A 16,720-nucleotide genomic window follows, 5' to 3' on the forward strand; every position below is an offset into this window, starting at 1 on the left:
TTGTAGGAAATGCTGATTAAAATGTCCACTGAATGCACCAGGCAAATTAAATTTCAGTCACAGCTGCCCGGCCAGTTTCGGTGGGAAGATGGCTCCGGCATGTGGTGCACCTGGGCTCGCTCTCCCCCTTGCAGCCTCTCCCACAGACGCTTGCCCCCTGCTCACAGGTATGGCAGTGATGCTGCAGCCAGGGCAGCCTAAGGACGCAGGTGAGATGAGGGTTTTGGGGAAAGGTGGTAGGGGCTGGTCTAATAAAGGATGTCTGTGGGGAAAAAAAAGAAAAAAAAAAAGAGCCAGACATCATTCCAGGTGGGGGAGCAGTGTCTCTCCCCACCCCAGCTTTGCCATTTCTCCCAGGGCACAAGCTTAGTAGATGAGGGCTACTGCCATGTTCACCTCCCCCTGAGTGGGCTGGCACCCCCGTTTTGTCCCCCCCCCGTGGCCTGTGTTGATATAGAAATAGGACTGCTCTCTCTGAACGTGTTGCCTTCCAGCCCCTTCCCCTCCAAACAGCCTGCAATGGACAGCTGAAACTGTCCCTTCAGGCCAGAATGGCTGGTGGTACAGCTGAAAGCCTGCTGCAGACCAGGAGACAGGGCTAAGCCTGTGGGAGGTCTCGGTGCGTGGGGCTTCCCCCTCATCACCTCTCCAGCAGCTTAGACAAGCCCCTGAAATCCCTCCCACAGCCCATCAGTCCCCAGCTTCGGTTGCACACCCAGGTGCATCTGCAAATCCTGTAACGTCTCTCCTTAAGAGGCTGGTCTTACCCCAACTCCCCAGTCCTTTCATCTATGCTGGGGAAAGGTTTAATCTCTTTTTGTGTTCATCACTGGCCTTGGAAAAACAGCTCGTCACCCTTCTGGCAGCAAGCTGGCAGTAGTTATTCTAGTACTTTGCTCCCCACCAGTCCCTTGAAGGATCATCCGTATTATTAGGCTTTATCGCCATCGTTGTTTCATTTCCTACTCTCTCCTGTCTCTCCTCAGCCTCCTTTGATTTAACTGCAGGCAGTCAGCCAGCCAGAAGAGTCTCAGGCAGGTAAGCTCAGACACACAAAATGCTGTGACACAGTAACACGGCCATTTCCCTTCTCCTCCACAAGCTGCATGCAGCCGGTGTGCCGGCTTGGGCAGCAAAGCCTTCAGCGCTGCACCCCTTTACAACAGCTCTGCTTAGGACAGTTGCTTTTCCAGTCGTGCTTGGCTTTGAGACAAAAAAAATAAAACCACTTTGTGAACCAATGGGATTTCCTACCTACCTATTTTGCAGTTTCCAAATATACTGGTTCTTCATAGGCTGCACTTGGAAAAAAATGTTTGCATTTAAGTACAAAGAATTATATGGCCTGTATTAGTAAAAGCAATGAGATTTGTCTTGCAGCATAAGGGTGAATGATGTAACAAGTCACAGCTTATCAAATCCATGAAATGCTTGCTGTATGGTTTGGGTTTTTTTTTTTCAGAAAAAAAATCTTATGCACTTTTGGTAGTAAATATAATGGATATTTTGGTCAGATTGCAGTTCTGTTCATTTACAATTTCTCAATACACAGTTCTTTAAAAGTCAGACTGACTTCATCCTCTGCTCTCAGAGAACCTGAAGACAGTGCTCAAGCATCAAGACATCTGCTCAAGCCAATGTCTGTCATTGTCTGCTTAAGCTTTTTCTATGCATTGGTTATTTGTTTTACTAATGGCTAACAACAAGCTGTTACAGTAGTGTGTGTGTATATGTGTGTGCATATATATGTATACACACTCAAGGACCTATGAATGGGTTTTGCAGTCCTTGTGGCCTGTAACTGTTCCCATAGCCATGAGTTAAGGCTTGGTTAATGGATATCAGTCTGTCAGTTCTTGAACAATTTAGGAAATTAGTTATTGACATAATGGAGAAATTATCTGAGTGTATCACAGCAACCCATACACGAGGACACCTCCGTCTGCTAAGGTTGACCCTAATAATTAACAACCTTACCCAGTGCCCCAGAGGTACTTTATAAGGTACAAGGCTGAAGGTTAAATATCTTCTGTGCATCAGATGTGCTCATTACACCAGTATGTCTATAATGGCTTTCCTGAAGCCACAGCAGCTTGTTAATTGATTGTTCTCAATTGATTTTACAGTCTTTCCAGGGGTCCCCTGTACCGTTACAAAGCTGTGCCCTTGTCCTGGCCAGATTGCCTTTTCCTGTTCAGCCTGAGAACTAGTGTCCCCTTGCCGAACGGGGACCCGCCTGCCATCCCTTCGCTTGCCCTTGGTCAGCTGTACAATGCTGCTCAGGCACCCGCTGTTGCTCTTCCCCCAGCCCCACTCCTCCACCTCAGCTCTTCCTTCTCTGAAATTCAAAGGCTCCATAGCCAGCTGCTTCCCGTTTAAGCCTCCACCACCACAGTTTAGCATCGAGGCAGCCCTGCAGTTCTCCCTTGTTTGGTCCAGGGGTTTTTTTTAACTTAAAAGTTTTCCAGTATGAGAAGGAGATGATGAATCAAAGGCTAAGTGTTATGGTGTGGAAGAGGAACAAGGTTTGCAAGGAGAGCATGACCAACTGGTAAACCACCTGCTTCTCTGATCAACTGCTACAGCTGGAAAGAAAACCAAAAAGCTTTCTGGGATGGGAACACCTTTGCTGGCTCATTTGGAGCTGAAGCCATTGAGCTGTTAATGCCACATGTTCCTCCCTACGTACCAAGTGAGAAATGAGCTGCAAAAGCCTCAGCCTTGGGTTGAAATCCTCCCAGGTACTTGGGTACCTGGCTAGAGTGGAAGGTAGGTCCCTGCAAAGAGGAGCTGGGCTTTAGCACCTCCTGTCTTTTAAACAAGAAGAAAGATGACTGAATTTTTGTTTTGCTTATAACAGGGTAAGCAGAGGCTAAAAGCAGGGGGAAGTGGGTTTCAGCAGAGCTTCGCATTTCTTGGCTTAAACCAGGCACAAACTCCCATCTTCCCGTTGCCTTCACTCCACAGCTTTCCCACGGTCATGCAAGGGGGGATGCGCAAAGCCCTGTTGTGTTATGGCTCTTGGGGAGGTTTTAACGTTCCACTTGGGCTGAGATGCTCCTGATGGAGGGAGAGGCTAGACACACTGTCAGGATTTGTGGCTCCCTCTCCCCTGACTTTGGTGGCAACAGACAAGTCCAATGCTGTATTTTAAGGGACTGACTTGAGGCACCACTGTTCCATAATCTAGGCAAAATGGAGAACCCAGGGTAAGGCAGGATAAAGCGGTAAATTAGCATGAAAGGCTGACTCTGAGAAGAAAGAGCTAGTCCCTAACCCTGTTCCATAGGAATACCTTTGTGCTTGAGCACATCATATGCCATCATCTAGCTCCACCGTGCGTTGGGATCTCTCCTCTTGCCTGCTACAGGAGAGATAATTCCCCCCCCCCCCCCCCTCACCCTTTCCCACACCAATGTACAAGCACTAGCAATGCTTTCTCTTCAGCGGGGTGTTTCAATAGTACCAAGCAGGCAATTTCATGTAAATCACGCTCATTATTTGTGCGGTTCGGTAGCACTTTCGATCGAAATGCCTTTCCCGTTCTCCTTCGCTCATCTGCTCCACAGCCTGCATGCACTGGCCTCTCCGACGGTAAAAAGTAGCAAGCCGGGGCTATAGAATTCCAGATTGGCAAAGATCTATCGGGATACCTGTCCTTAGGAGAACGGAGGAAGACATGCGGATGGCCCAGGACACCCCCAAAGCTTGCATCCACCAGGGCTCTGAAAACGCATCCTCTGCGGTCAGTCATTCCCCTGACGGTAACTAAAATGGACCCTGTGCCCCAGGACGGTGCCTCAGGCACCTGCCTCAGGTGCCTCCTACCCTCGTTTTAAAAATATCACCTTTCCTATTTTAAAACTGATTGGAAAACTTATTTATAAGGAAAAAAACCCCAAACCCCGCTGCCTGAGCACAGGGCGTTGTGCTCCGAGCTGTGAGGACGGGCTCGGAGGCGGCCTGCAAGGAAGGCGAAGCCCACAAGATGGCAGGGCCGCATCGCGGCACAGCGGCCGCCCTGACAGAGACGTTAGCGGCTGCTACAGAGGCTCATTCTGAAAAGAAGCGCCTAAAATACGCCCGGGCTTTCACCTTGCCGTCAGACTGAGAAGAAAATAAAATAAATAGAGCGTAGCTTGGGCAGAGATTCCTCGCAGAAGGTGCTGGAAAAAACCCCAAGGAGACTGCCAGTACCCACCCTCCTGTCAGGGAATAAAGCGTTAGCTGGTGTCTCCAGGGTGCCCTGTGGCCGCAGCTCTGGGGCACGGCTGGCTGGAGGCAGAAGCCAAGCGTGGGGTCGCAGTGGGCTCTGTGGGGACAGCCCGTACCCCCCGTCAGGCAGGGCGACCACAAAAAAGGGGGGCAGAGGGGTTGCATGGGGGCAGGTGGGCAGCGGAGCCTTGTGCAGGCCTGGGATGACTTGACCCTCACTGTGATACAGAAGATTTATGGGTTTTAATATGCAACCGGTCAATTATTACTTGGTTTTGGGAAGCGAGGGCTTCCTTGGAAGTGGGGCTGCCTTATATTCAGGTAAATATCCCATCCCTGGCAGTGTTCAAGGCCAGGTTGGATGGGGACTTTGAGCAACCTCGTCTAGTGGAAGGTGTCCCTGCCCATGGCAGCAGGGTTGGGAATAGATGATATTTAATGTCCCTTCCAACCCAAAACATTCGATGGTTCTATGATACTTCACATTGCTTGATCCTATCCCAGCCTTTCACCCACAGCCAGATTCTGCCTTGCAATGGCTCAAGCAAAATCTTCCTGGTTGCACCACCATGCAGGATCCCTCAGTGCGGGGCACGAGGCATGCGAGCTCCTGTGCAAAGCAAAAGGCAGGCCCCCAGAAATGTTTGGGGGCTTCTGCATGGCTACCTTGTGACTTCTCAGGCAGGCACATCCCCGCCTGGATCGCTGCCTCCAGCCTACCCTTTTTAGCATGTGTTGGCACCACGCTGGCTTGGTGATGGGAGGCTGTCTCCAGCCTGCAGTGCAGGTGGTCTTCGGGGGATCATTGCTGCCCCTGCATGTGGGACTTTTTGGCAAGTGGAGTTGGTGAGTAGTGCCATCCATGCCTGGGATTTTATTTAATACTGGGATGCTCATTGCATATACAAGTGGCCTTATGAGAAAGGGAGAATCACCAAGACTTCAGGTGCAGCTCTGAATTCCCCTACGTCAAGGGCAGCTGTGACAACAAGTTGTTCTCTGTATCTCAGTGAAGAAACCTCCTTAGTATGGTTGTCTTCATCTGCTGGGATCCTGACACTGTTCTCAAAAAAATCACGACACCTGAAACAGATTTGGAGTTGATACAGCCTCATTTCTTCCCCAATAGTACAAGCCAGTGCCCTCCCAGATTTGAAAAGCCTGGCTTTTGAACAAGCCTGAAACTACAATGCTCTGAGATCCCAAGCACTCATAGGATTTAGCTTACGGTAGACTCCTCAAAGAAAATCCCATGACTATGCCTTTAAAAAGAGATGGTCCTTGCTTGGGCTTGCTGTGGTTAAGAGCTTCAGGAAGCTCCCCAGTCCTGTTCTGCCACCCCTTCATCACCACAGTCTCTCCACTCCTCCTCCTTCCACGTGGTTCAGCTTGCATCAATCCTCTCCATTGCCAGTGTCCTGAAGAGAACGTGCAGGCTGTATCCTCTCCAAAAACACGGGCGAAGAAGGTACTAGAGGAGATGAGTCAATCTCTGTTTAACGTTTTGTGGGTTGGTCTTTTTTTTTAAATTATTTTGTTGGTTTTTTTCAGTGGAAGCAGGCCTTGTCTGCTGGGGCTTCCCCGTGTGACTTCCCCTTCCAAGCTCATATCCTCTGCTGGCTGGTGCAAGCAGCTCCTTGTGCAGTCAGCTTCTGCTCTTTTGAGGCACCAAACTCTCCTCATATAGACTACAAGCACCCCACATGGCATTCAGTGAGCCAAGCATTTGAATCCTCAATATTGTTGCATATTTAAGTACCTTTTAGGCTGTATCTCTTAATCCTCAAGCTCTAAAAAATGCTAAATTCAAATGGAAAATAATAGACAAACTTGTTATGCATTGGTACCTCTGTGGCTTGCCTAGAGGCAGAAACGATGTTGAGACTTTTTCAAGTGAAACTATTGTACAAACATGTTGAAGGGAGGCGCACATAAGAGACTTTTACTGGAAAACTTCACTCCTATAGACAACGTGCTGGAACAGAGGTCTGGTGACAGGTAGAAAAATTACCCCAGTGTTTTAAGAAACAAGAAAGAGGATCAGTCTAGCTACAGTGAAGAAGAGACAAGGGGGAAAAAAAAATCAGCTCCAATCAAGCATGCCAGGGCATAACCCTCTCTGCAGATCTCTTCTCATAAGGGTCCAAGCCCATGAAAGAACTTGCAATCAATGGATGCTAAAGTCTACTGAAGGAGCAAGCAGGCCATTAATGTAACAAGTCAATGAACTTTGATGGAGCTGACTTTTCTGGAAAATTAGCTGGATTGCCAGGGTAACCAAATCACAAAAGGATGCAGGACACAATCAACACACAGAAGGATACAGACATTTGCTGAAAAGTTCTATGGGCATGACAAAATTAAATGAAACTGGATGTCCTAGAAAACAGTTTCCACTTTCATCATGTCTCTTGGCTGGATTCCATAGCATTGCAGAAACATTTCTACAAGAATTGATTACTTCTCACATTCTGGGCCCTGGAGAGCTTCCCACGCCACCCAGATTAGGTAGGTCTTTTTGCGTACAGGCTTAGAGGTGAGATCTAAGCCAGCTGGGTAAAGCCACCATGCTTCAATTACACATTACTATGCATATGACTGAATCCTGCGATCAACAAGCTGAAAGAAAAGAGAGTAAAAGGACTAGCCACTTATTTTACACACATTTAGCAGCAGGATATGCATATAAAAGCAGATAAACTGAGGGAGCAATAGTAAGCTAATCTGAGCCAGAGAGCAGAGGTAGATCTTCTTCTGACACTGAGAATAAGCTTCATCTGGCTAGTGATGAAACAAAAGGATCCATACTACAGAGTGAGGTCAAAAGCAACATAGAGTTGAAGAAGTTTTAGACTCATGAGTTCAGTTTAGCCTAAAACATGGCTCCTTCAGTTCCAAAACTGAATGTTCCCCAAAGGCTGAGAACAGCATGGATCAGCTCCTGTCTGAGTCTGTTTTCAGCTGCAGTCTTTGCAAATAAGAGTAGCTACTGCAGGACTTCACCTGGTGCCCCAAGTAAGCCATTTCCATCTCTCCAGCCACAGCTTTATTCTTATATCCTCTGTACCTTCCTGCACTGGAGCTCTTTGCTCATGCAGATACTTCTACTGCTTTCCAGAGGCATGTGGGCCTCTGGAAAACTGCTTGCATTTCCTAAATAAATAAATAAATAAACAAATAAAAATGTAAAAACTTTTCTTATTCTTAAAAAGGTGGGGTTTTTTTCCCCACATAAGTTCAGGACTCTCACTATTTGGAGATCTCATTTCAAACCCCTGCTCTGCCTCTTAACTTCCCAAGTTCCAGAGACTTGATGCACCAGGTTAATGGCTTGTGGGTATTGATGACAACTGGATGACAGCTCCACCCATTCATTTGCCTTGTTTCAGCTCTGACTTTGTACAAAATTATCCTCTGGAGCAAGGAGAAGTCAGCAGACTTGATTTAAGACTTGAGAGAATAAAATTCTTGCATCATCCCAAGCAGAGGAGGAGGAAGCAGGAAAGCACTGGGACCCCAGAAAAGGCAACAGGGAATGAGAGATTCTTGATTTCCACCACTAACTGGTTTTCCAGGAGAGAAGTCTTGTTTTTAAAAGGAGATTAGAGCACTTTTCTAGATACAGATTGCAGGTATTTTGCAAAGATACCTTAGTGCATTCCTGTCAATAGCTACAGCATCTATAAATTTATACTTCTGGATGAAAGGCACTTTATCAAAAAGTTCCTGACAAGCTCTTATCTATGCAGCACATCACTGTCATACCCATCCCGTGTGAAATCTGTGCAAGAAAGACAGGGTTCATTTTGTCAAATTATAAGGAACAAATGGTGCCAGACTGAGTAAGAAGCAGCCTCCAAAACCTACTGCACCACAAATCTCAATGCAGCACATTGCACCAAGCCCAGCAGCAAAGGCAATATAAGGAAATGGGTATGAGGGAAACTAGGAGGCATGGAGAACAGGTGAGTCCAAAGCTCAAGAAGATGAAATAACAACAAACAAAAAGGAAGCTACTTATCCGAGCTACCACATGAGCTGCTGAGCATCATAAATTTTTACTCATGCTCTCCTGAGATGACACTGACACCAATCCGTACAGAGGGCTTGTGGACTGGAGAAAGATTGGTCTTGTGATGGGTGTTGAGAATACATTAGCGAAGCCCCAAGCAGGTGAAAGATACAGTCCTTGCAGAAACAGAGGGTGTATTAGTGTGCCAGCAACGGGGCTGTCATTTTGATTCTTCCCTTCTGCTTTCTGCTAAGTGCTGTTTTTCTCAGTCTCTCAGAGGTTAAGGACAGATGGGAACCATTAGATCTTCACAGCTCCTTTGGGAACTGTTAGTCAGACCCCTTGCATATCCCAGCCCTTCAAACTTCACCAGCTTACCTTGCCTGAGTCTTGACTACAGTGTCACTCATGCTTTTAACTGTAGTTAGCACACATCCATCAGAAGCATGCCTGTCTTGGCTCGGACACATCTGGAAAACGCACCAACCGCCCTGACAGCTTGTTACAGTGATTAATCACCTTCATTCCAATAAATTTGTGCCCAGTTTTTCATATGAATTTATCTGGTTTCAGCTTGCTGCTACACATTCCCATAATTTACTAGATTAAAGAGCCTTTCAGTACCTGATATTTTTCTCCCAAGGAAGTTCCTTCGCCATCATAATCAATTCCCTGCTCAGTCTTTTTTGATAAGCTAGAGAGAGCGAGTGCTTCACATCTCCCATTGCAAAGCATTTTCTCCAGGCTCTGAATCATTTTGTGTGGCTCTAATGTTCCACCACCCATTTTTCAACATCAATTTAAAACACACAAGCCATCCCAGTGCCAGTCTCATGAATACAGCGTGTGCTCATATCCAGTTGCTTGTCCCTTAGGACTCTTAAAAAAACCCAACAAAACTATTCAGAGTCTTAGGCAGATGCAAGATGGCTTCCTTCTGGCTGGTATTTGGAGCAACTGAAAACCAGCCATCAGTCACCTTCACTGGTGCTGCCATCTCAGCAGGTGAAGAGAAAGCATGACAAGGCTGTCTCTCTGCTCATTCACCGTGATGTGATTCAACATTGGAAAGCAAGGCTGCCCCTGCGCGGGGTACCGCACAGATTGCCCCAGGCACACCCAGACCACATCCATAGGGATAAACAAGCCAACGGACACAGAGCAGCCGTGTCCAGGCTGTTAAACTCTCTTACCTATCAAAGTGGAGTGGCTGCAGCCAGACTTTTTACATCTATGCCTGGGAATTGTTTGGGAAAGTGCTAGCAGCCTGGGCCAATGCTGTGCCAGGGACCATTCTGCAGTCTCACCATGGACCCAGCTGAGCTCCAGTACCTGGGAGTGCTCCCCACTGCCACCCCCTTTACCAAGAGAGATAAACGCCACCTTAACACAGAACCAGCCTCCAAGGAAGGAGAAGGATGAAGCGACTCCCTCGCTTTCTCCTTCCGAACCCTCTTTCCCGACAGGTTAGCAGGGCTTCAGACCAGAGGGGCAGCAACAGGCTGGGGCATCCTTTTCCTGCCCAGTGGTGGTCTACGGGCTCGCACTGACACTGGAGAGGAAAGATGTCCATCGCAGCAGAGCCTCTGGCAGGTGCATCAGGCCTCTCAGCACAGCCTCGTGTGTCTCAGCAAGAGAAAGGACACAGGAAGAAAAGGGAAGAAATAAGGAAGAAAAGGCAGTAAAGACACTTTTGCATAGGCTCAGAGAGCAGGTCTTGTGTCTGAGGTCTTGCATCACCGTGTAGCTGGGATCAAATCCAGGCTGGCAACCGCACCTGGGCTGATGCTTTAGCCCTGGGGGTGGTCCCTGAGCTCCCCATCCTGCATCAAACATCCACCCAGTACCAGCACCCCAAAGCTTTCTCATGGCAGGCCTGTCCTGCTGCCGCTTGTCAGAGTTGAAAGAGCAGTCACCCAGGTATCCGATGCCAACAGAGCTGGTGACACTTCACACCTGTTATAGGTAGATGAGGTGCCCAGGCTGAGCCTAGATACCACTTTTTCTACAGTTCCAGGGTTCTCAGATCAGGAGGTTGAGGGAAGGGTGATTTTGGGAAAAGATAGTCTCCCCCCCAACTCAACAGAAGGGAACAAAAAATATCTGATGGCTAATTATTTTGTTAGATTTTGACTAAAACAATAAGAACTTTCTCTTTTTCCACAGGATTGTCCCTTTTCTTATATTCTGTCAGTGGCAGAAAATGCTGAATCACAAACCTGGAGCTTTAAAAAAAAAAAAAAAGTATTTCATATGCAGAAGAAACATATCTTACATCATTTCATGTTTCCTGCTCTGCTCTCTGGTGCCACGTTCCTCATTTTCAGGCTGTTTTAAAGGTCAGGATTTGTTCTGTGAAGCTGACCTCAGACATGGGAAATATGCTGCCTCATCACTCCAGGATCTTTTCTCACATGATTAGTCCCAACATTCCTGCAAGTAGAACAGTCCCCAATCACCACCGCTGCAGCCACAAAAAAAAAAAAAAAAAAAAAAAAAAAAGCAAGATATTTTTTGTTTCCATTCCCCAAGTTAATATTTACCACCATCACAGCCTCATTTCATAGGCTGGGGGCTACTTCAGCAGTGTAATGCTATTGCCATCTATGGGCAACTAATAGTCTTACCAGTCATACTTAACGAGTTAAATTCGGAATACATACCTAAACTGACAACTACTCTCAGGAAAGTTTTAAAGGACTTTAAAGAGGATTTTATTTAAGATTTTCCAACGGCTAAAATATATGATCTGGATAAAAGTTAGTCAAAGACAGCAATTACTTCTCATGGTATTTGTTTTAATCCTTATTATGTATTCATTCAACTGGCTTCATTTTGCATGAATAAATAATTTTATTTTGATGCTATAGTTTGAGCAGGCAGGAGAGGTCACATTAAGGCGATGATCCGGAAGAAGCATGCACACTCTATTTTGAAAAAAAGATCTGAACTTATTTGAAATCATTACTATTGATTATCAAATGTTTAAAGAATGATGGAAGGCACAACAGTGATGAACAAGCTTCAGTGCTACAGGAAAGCTGAAAATTAATTTATTTGCTTAATAACTCTTCTAAAAATGTAAGATTTCACCCTTAATAAAAGAACCAGTCAATTAATCTACTGGTTATAAATTACAAATATATACTGACAAAATTGTCTGATTGAAGTGTAAAAGTTACTGCAAACTTTTTTTAGCTTGCTTAAGCCTCTAAGAAAGAATCTGGCTCTTTTTCAGTAACCTAATGGACCATGTTCATATGAAAAAGTTTTTGTCAGTATCTGTAAGAAATAGAAATCAAAACTGAACTCCCACTCACTGGGAGACTCTACAGGTGACATTTAAAAGAAAGCACAACACCACAGCAAGATGAAAAATGGGTTTTCTGTTAAATTATAACTAGCCAGACGGTTATACTGCTCTCAGGTTCATGATAAAGGCATAAAGATTGCCTCCCATGCCTGCAGAGCTCATTGCCAGGTGGCACGAACTATGCACGGTTAACTTGTCAGACTCAGCCTCTTCTTGTTGGTCTCTGCTGAACCAGCGAAAGGAAAATCCTCAGGCCCTGAGAGCAAAGATTGCCCCACAGCTTGTCACTCCGAAAAAAAAAAAAAGCGGCTAAGGCATCAGACCCATCTCAGGCCCTTGCCAGAGGAAGGGCACTGCAAGACTGAACCTTGCAGAAGTCATACGAAAAGAACTGAAGCACAAAGTCCTCTTCTAACGAAGTCGGAACAAAAATGTTTGGATAGGATTTCTGGAAGAAAAAGCCAGAGGTGTTTGTGAATAAGCAGAAGAATAGGCACTTCCAGTGACCGCAGAACTATAAACAAAAGCACTTTTGTGCACTCCCGGATTACTTGCTCTTATTTTCTCTTACAGTCACATGCTTATGTGGGCCTGTACAGTTTGAAAACATGATTCATTAAGACGCCTTAAATTGCTACCAAGTATTGTACTATTAATACTGACTTTGTTTTAACTTTCCTGTTACTTGGTATAATTTGTTTCATAACTGTATCATCTTTTACTTGACCAAATTGCCACTGAATCCTTTAAAAGTTTTTGTGGATATGTGCACTATATTTCCAAAGCATTTCAGATTTATGGGTACTCCCCTCCTCCTGTCATTGTTTCACTGGTTCAGGGACGTTCCCTTCTTTTCAGCAGATTGAAACATCCAGTAATCTGAAACAGATTTGGTGACCCTATAGCATTAAATCATGCTTTGTGGTGCTTTATTCCTGCTCCAAAAGACTTTATGCATTAGCGGGTACATAAAATTGCACCAGAGACTGAATACATATTGAAAAGTAGTAAATGATTCCATATGGTCTTAATTTTTCAAAGCAGCGCACCACTGTTTTAAAGCAATAGTGTTTAATTTTCCAATTAGGAAGATTTTTAAATAGCCCTTCTAACCCACAGATATGGGAACACTCTCACTTCAGATACTCTCCCCAGCTGAGAGATTTTGGTGCACCAACAATTTTCACAGTCAAATGGTGTCCTTGGTTAGCTAGCTAGCAAGGGTACAATTAGCCAAGGCAGTTAATTTCCTCCTTTTATTCAAAAAAGCTTGTGTCATCATTACTGTGAAGACACAGGTCACAAAGCCTCTGTGAGCAAACTGAATAGCATACGTTCCTCTTTAAGCTTCACGTACTTGAACATCTGTCAGACTTCAGCTACAGTTCCTCCCCAGTTTTCCCTCTTTACTTCCAAGGAAAAAATCTATTTTGGTAAAACAAGGCTTATAATACCTCTACCTAGATACATTTTAAGCCCAACATGCCTATTTTGGAGAGTAGCTACTGCATTTGGAAACCGCAGCCTCTTCAGCAGATCGGTTCTCAGCGTGTATTCAATTACGTATGCTCACTTAAATGGTACCCCCCCAAAAAAATTAACAAAATAAAATCAGGTCTCACTCTCGCTGTCATTGGCTCTCCACAGGTAAAACAGCAGTGAACGACTTAAGATGCACACCTTTAACACAGCGGCTTGCTAGACTGAAGGAAATGATTTTGCAAGGCAGGTGAGGGTGCGTACGAATCGAAGAATTCAACTTTTCAGATTCCAGGAGGAGTTTGCAGGGCAGTTAGCTATAATTGCATGCCCCAAGCATGTTTAAGTGACATTCACATAAGCTGCAAGGAATGTAAGGCCTTTAATACCAGAAGCAGGACCAGGGCAGAACTGAGGCACTGAAGTTAAGAACTGCCCTCCCAAAAGCCCCTGCTCAACCAGTGCCTAATCCCAGAGGCTGTGGAGTCCTATTTTTAGGTTGTCAGCATCCCAAGATACAGGACATTCTGCCTTTCGCATACCCAGAACCACCCCGTGCCTGCAGAGCTCATTGCCAGGTGGCACGAACCACGCTGGGCAGCTCCGTGCCTCCCTTCCCCCTGGCCCAGCACTGGAATTTGGAGCTCAGACACGTCTCCATGCAAGACGAGACCCTCTGCCCTGGCTGTGCAGCCTGCTCAGAGCACAGCCGACACATACCAGAGGGCTCCAGCTCCTTACAGCACGCTGCTGTGATCGCTCTTCCAAGACGGGACAGCAGGTAGGAGGTGCCCGTCGCTCTCCCATCGCCCGCTGCAGTGTGTCTCGGGCACTCAGGAAATGTGACCCCCTTCCCATTCCTCTGACTTGATGCAGCTCCTGAGTCAGCAGCCACCCAGTTCCTCCAGGGTGGGAGAGAGAGAGAGAACCAGCTGCAAATGCTTATCATCAACTTCCCCACCATGTGCTGAGCCACCGACTGCTTTTGCTTAACACTTCACTAGCCCCTTTGAACCCTTTCTCAACTCCCCAGGGGGGCACTTCCTTCCCTCTGTGTGCCTTGCAGGTGCTCCCCACACCAGGAGACCCAAGGTCAGCTTCTCCCCCTGCTGCCCCCGACCTTCCTGAAGAGTATCTTACCCGGGAGGTAGGCTAGCCTGAAGAGTATCTACTGGGAGGTATGCTAGGCGAACACACACTCCATTTTGAACCAGCCTGTTGAACCCGTACTGCTGCCTGGGGGAGAGGGTGGGGATTCAGGATTCAAGGAGAGGCCATGACCTAGCAATAATAATATTGCCATGGGGAAGGGAGGGGAACAGCCTTGGATTTCAGTCCCCTTTTCCAAGTGTGCTCCATGTACTTCACATTGAACGTCTGTGAGAGGACAAAACACGAAGTTCTGGGAAAAGGACCAGGAGCCACATCTCCAGCTCCTAAGGAAGCACTCCGATCGCTGGAGATACAGAATGATGGGGGGAGGGAGGTGCTTGGACTTCTTCCTCCAGGGGCCACATACAGGAGAAAATAATTAATTCTTCGAGGGAACAGAAACAGGCTGTGTGTAGGCACCTGCTCTCAAAAGGAGAGGCCAGGCTGCGAGCCTCAGCAAAGGGAAATCCTTCCCCGCAGCCCTCGTTCTCTTCACCCCATCCCCGATTAAAACCTCTGCTATCCGAGCCTGCCTTACGTTTGCAGGTAGAGGGAAGCAGGGTGGTTATTTTAGGGCTGCGGTGTGCAAGCGCCTCTACAACGAAGCAAGGACCGAGGCTGCATCTCTCCGCACAGCGCCGCGCAGACAGGACAGACGCCTCGGGGACGTTTTTGGCCAACCAACACCGCCACGGTTCCAGAGGTGTAGCTTTCGGGTCTCCCCATCAGGGCCCTACCTCTAGGCGCTTGGCACCCGGCATCCTGCCGCCAGGCACACACCGGCTCCCTTTCCCTCACGCTGCCTCATGCAAGGCCTGCGAGTCCCCTCCAGAGATGGGCTTCGACGTAGCTTTGGGAGAAGGGGAACGGGGGGTGTCGCAGCACCTTCAGGAAGGGCTTTTCTCCCACCGCCCGAAGCCCGCCCGCAGCCTGACCGGGCAGCTTCACGGGATGGGGCCCGGGCAGGGCTTGCAGGGGGCTGTACCGGAGCTCCCCCCCCCGAACACACCGCGCACCAGCGGCCGCTCCCCAGCCCCTTCCAGCCTCACGCCAGCCAGGGCCTGCCGACCGGCGCTCACCCCTGGGCCAGGCCGGCAGCCAGTCGCGCAGCAGGCCCGGCCCGGCGCCCAGCCGAGCCCTCCCGGCCCGCCGCCTCCCGGGACCAGCCCCGGCCAAGCCCGCCCAAGGCCACGGCGGGGGGGGGGGGGCACCCACACGCTCCGCACCGGGACGGCGCCGACCACCCCGACCGGGACCCGGGACACCCGCCACCCCTCCCCCCGCCTCGCGCCCCCTCCCCGCGCCGCATTTTACTCGATTGTTTATTATTTTCCAAGGGGCGGTGGCGGGGTGGAGGCGCCGACCAACGGCAAGCGCCGTTGCCCTGACGGGCGACGGGCGGCGGCCAATGGGCGGCGAGGGCGGGCCCCGGCGGTCACGCGCGGCTCTAGAGCATGACATCATCTGTTTGCACGGCGCAGCCTAGCTTGGTGAGGGCGGGGCGGGGCGGGGCGGGGGGTGAGGAGGAGGCGGGGCTGCCGCCGGGGGGGGCGGGGCGAGCAGCCGCCGCGGCCGGGCTCGGCGGGACCGGCGGGCAGCGCCCGGCCCTCGGCTCTGCCCGCCCGCCCGGTGACCCCGGCGGCCCCCCCGCCCCCCTCCTCCTCCCGAGCGGCAGGCGCGGCCGCCCACCGGCGCGGAGTAGCTGCCGGCCGTTGGGCTCGCGGCGCCTCGGGGGTGGCTCTGCCCCCCGCCGGTTAAACGCCCCGCTGAGGGAACCCCGCCGCCGGCTCCTCGGGCCGGGCCGGGCCGCTGCCCGCCGGGGTGTGGGCAGAGGAAGGTGTTAAATCGTAATAGTGGAGTAATTAAGCGATAAGTGCGTATAATTAAGCCCGTATGGGGTAACCGGGGCGGGTTAAGTGACGTGCCCGGGTTGCGCAACCAGTCAGTGGCGGGGCAGAACGGCACTGGGCCGCTCGGGACAGCCCCAGCCAAGTGGGAGAGCTGTCTGTCTGTCTGTCTGTCTGTCTTCACAGGTATTGGGGAGGTCCGTGGAGGTGTCCTGGTGGGGCAGGAGGCATGGGGAGATGGCTAAATATTTCCTTCGATCATTAACAGAAACTGCTGTTGGGAATGTTAAATGCTTTTGTGTCACCGAAGATGAGTGTAGGGGAGGAAAAAAAAGGAGAAAAAAAAAAAAAAAAGGTGCACTTTCGTGCTGGATCTTAGCAATTTGACTCGTTTTGCCCTAATGATATAAACTCAGTAACTGCCTGTACTTCCCAAGTATTCAAAAATTATGATGCAAGCTTTTGAGTAGCGTAATGTCAGCTTAAAAATCAGGTTTTAAAAGGTTTTAAAATATGCAATTAGGGTTGGTTTTTTTCCCTACTTTCTTGCTGGCCCTGAAAGTATACTTGGGTCACATCCATGGCGCATCAGGAACTTGGCTTTTGGTTTAAAATGGAAGCTGAGATGCGCCTTTAATGGGACTTTAAGAACAGGGATCTCGGGGAAAACACCAGTGTTGCAGGACTCATAAAGAAAGCTGA

The sequence above is a fragment of the Accipiter gentilis genome, chromosome 15 (assembly GCF_929443795.1).
Source record: "Accipiter gentilis chromosome 15, bAccGen1.1, whole genome shotgun sequence".
Classification (NCBI taxonomy): domain Eukaryota; kingdom Metazoa; phylum Chordata; class Aves; order Accipitriformes; family Accipitridae; genus Astur; species Astur gentilis.